This window comes from Chaetodon trifascialis, chromosome 9 (assembly GCF_039877785.1).
Source record: "Chaetodon trifascialis isolate fChaTrf1 chromosome 9, fChaTrf1.hap1, whole genome shotgun sequence".
NCBI lineage: Eukaryota > Metazoa > Chordata > Actinopteri > Chaetodontiformes > Chaetodontidae > Chaetodon > Chaetodon trifascialis.
Window position 1 is genome coordinate 6768911 of NC_092064.1, and position 3535 is coordinate 6772445.

Below are 3535 nucleotides of genomic sequence, written 5' to 3' on the forward strand. Positions count from 1 at the left end.
ATGTCTGAGGGAAATATGACGAGGTTGCCTCCGGATGTCTGTGAGGTGGGTAAACATGTGTTCAGAGATACTGGATACGGGTAAATACACCCACAGGCGCAGGCTGACACATGGCCGAACTAATCCTTCTCTCAATCTCTTCATCTGCCTCTCTCTCGCTCTCTCCTCTCCTCTCCTCTCCTGCAGCTCTCCTCCTTCATCGCTTCATCGTCTCTCACACTTTGAAAACAAAACTGCATAAACCTGAGGATCTAAATGATGAACGAGTGAGAGGGGGTGGGAGGACGATGAGAAGAGTGTTGGGAGGCAACTCTTTAAACATGGTAATGGCTGACTCTCCATCATGTGGAGCCTCTCAGGGCCTGCAGCCCAGACCCATGCTGCTAACGGCCCACCGAAACATAAAGATGAATTAATCATTGCCTTTCCCTCCATGCTCCCCTTCATGCTGTATTCCTCATCTCTTCCATCTCTTGCCTCTGCCTCTTGCCATTCATTCTCTCTATGTGTAAACATTACTCTTCACCCTTCTGTCTTTGCAGTACCTCTTTCTTTTTGCACTTACCTCTTTCCATCTTTCCCATCTATCTCTCTCGCAGCGTAAATCCTCCCCTTCCTCCCCACCGGCGTACTGATATGTACTACTGATGTGTAATGCTGACCCAATTTATCTGGGAAGCAGGGAAGAAGGAAGCAACGACTCAGGGAGAGGAAAGAAGGAAGGAAGGAAGAAGGATTGAAGGACAGCTCTCCTCATCCTCTTCTTCCTCCTCTCTGCTCATGTCCCACAGTGCTGTGTTTAAGGTAAATATTTTTACTGCACCACTCATCACAAGGACTTGTGGGACTGCCCTCCCCACCTTGCCAACCCCTCCTCATCACAAGATCAAATATTCATATGGTCTCCCATCACCCCCCCCCCCATCTCTCCATTACCCAGTGTGTTTAACCCCCACATCATGTCAATTTTTCTTCTGTCACTCCCACTCATGCTTTTTCACCCCCTGACTTTTCCCATCTCCATACTTCAACTCCCATATCTCTCTGTCTGTCTGCTCAGCGTACAGCACACTCTCCACACTAGTACATGTGTGTCATGTATGGCTTCCACTTCACATGCAGTTAACACATCAGCTGAGAGTGATATGCACAGCCCACTCTCTCGTGTGTATTCCTGTAGGTTCAAAGGAGCAGTGCAACACTCTTTCCAACATGATGTGCAAGTGATGACAGAACAAAACTGATGCATCTTCAGTCAAGCTGAAAGCAGAGAAGAATAATCTTGGACTGCAGGACTCTGAGTGGATGCATAACTTCTGCTTGACGTCCTTCCTGCATGTACCTGTGACTTTTTCTTAAAGAGGAAAGAGGAAAGGAAATGCCATAGTTGTGACAAATGTTGTGGCTTTACTTAATGGGAACAGGGTATATACATGATATACAGGAAGCACAAGATGGTGGGGGTCATTAGTGGCCCATCAATACATTTTTACCCGCAGGCACCCTAATATGTCATACATAGAAGTAAGAAAGCAAGATACAGTCATGATGAACTCACCATGAGTCCTTATAAGAACAGGAACATTGTAGTTGTAGTTCTAGTCTGATGGAGTCAATTTAATTCCAATAGCAATATCATAAGGATTATGCAAAAATCACTAAAGTACAATGGGATCGCTAAACTCAATACCAGGGGCCAGAAAGGAGGTAAGTGCATTTGCATAATGAGAATTTTGAGCTTCTTGTATTTTGAGTATTTCCATTTTATGTTACTTTATACTTCTGCTCCACTTGAGAGGGAAATACTGGTCAGCATGTAGAGAACTTAAAATCAGCTCCACCTTAACCCGCTGCAACACCGTCATGCTGCTTCCATATTAATGCATCAATAATATGAATCCGGTAATATGAGTAATGGTAATAATAAAGATTATGAAAGGGCATGTCTGAGTAATCTATATTTTCAATTCCAAAGATGCACTGATCAATAGTTTTATATTAACAGATGATAAAATGACTGTGCAAAGTAAAAGGGCTTGTTTGTATCGAGCAAAAACCCACAGACATTATCACTCAACTCCCCTCAGCTTTGTGGAGCATTTCAGGGTCTCTCAGCTCATCGTTTTGGTTTTAAATACGGCAGCTTTACTGTTTTCGTTCAGTCTCACTGCTCTCATCAACCAGCTTTCCGGCCGCAGCAGGCAGCTGTTTCCAGTGAACCCACCATACAATACCTGCCCTGCACCCAACAGCAGACCAGCTGCTGAACATGGTGGAGCAATTTTAGAGACCTTGTTAATGTGGGTGTCAGTGTCCCCATCAGCCCCAGCTACATCACTGGTGTGGTACATATAAAGATATATGGATCATATAGTTCTTTGAGGATATGGTCAGTGAGCTCAAACAGAAGGAGGTGGAGAGGAAAAAGTTAAAACAGCAAAATCTTTAGTTTCATAACCCCTATAGTTATTTCTTAATATGATCTGTTCAATTCTTTATGATGTTATAATTGAAGTTGTTGGAGACCAAAACTGTGGTAAAAGGAATGAGTCAATATTGATCTTAAATTTCATCATGTGACTAGAAACACTAATCCAAATGAGTGCTAATGTTGCTCTTTCTTTGCTAACATGTTCACCGTAAGAACACTATGAAAGGATAAGATGGCAAACTTTACAGCTTGTCCTGCTGGACCCAGTAGGCCAAAAAATAATACTGATCATTAACACTGCTTTACTGTCATAAAAGAATCAGAATACTTCTGCCAGGGGCAAAGTATTGTACAAACATGATACAAATATTATAGTAGTAGAAGTAAAAATACACTGTCTTTGTGTATCATAGATGTATTTGAAGTCAGGGAGATTTAAGGGGCATCTGAAGAGAGGGATGGAAGCTGGGTGGAGGACAGAAGAGCACGTGGTGAACCTGCCTCTCCTGCCTCTCCCTCTATGAATATTTGATGCAAGGGACTAAAACCGGCGCGGTGAACTCTGAAAAAAATGTGACAGTTGAAAATGCTCAGAGGACAGCGGCTTACAACAGCCATCTAGGAGCAAAAAGAAGGGAGAGCTGCTACTCTGAGACGTCTGAGAGAGGGAGGCGGAAGAGGAGAGATAACACGTGAGTGTGTAGAAGCATGGCAGGGTCGACAGGCTGGAAACTGTTGCGTATACACACACACAGATCTGGATTATGAGGGAAATGGTAGAAAAGATGGGTGCAGGCTTACATGAATCCTTTTCTAAAAATACAATTACATTGATAAGTCAGGTTAACCCGTTGCTTTTTATGGTGCATTACCACTCTCCTTTTGTCTTAAATCTAGTCTTAATTCTGATTTTTAACTTCAATCTATGCTCTCACTCTAACTCAGACACTAGAAGAAGTGAGAACTGCCACGTTGTCCTTATATTGGAGGATTCTGTCTATGCTTGTGAGGACATTTGGTCATTATAAAATGCACTGGAACACACACGGGGGCTTGCACACACTGACACACTGTGGGCAGGCAGGGCCATTGAAATATTGATGG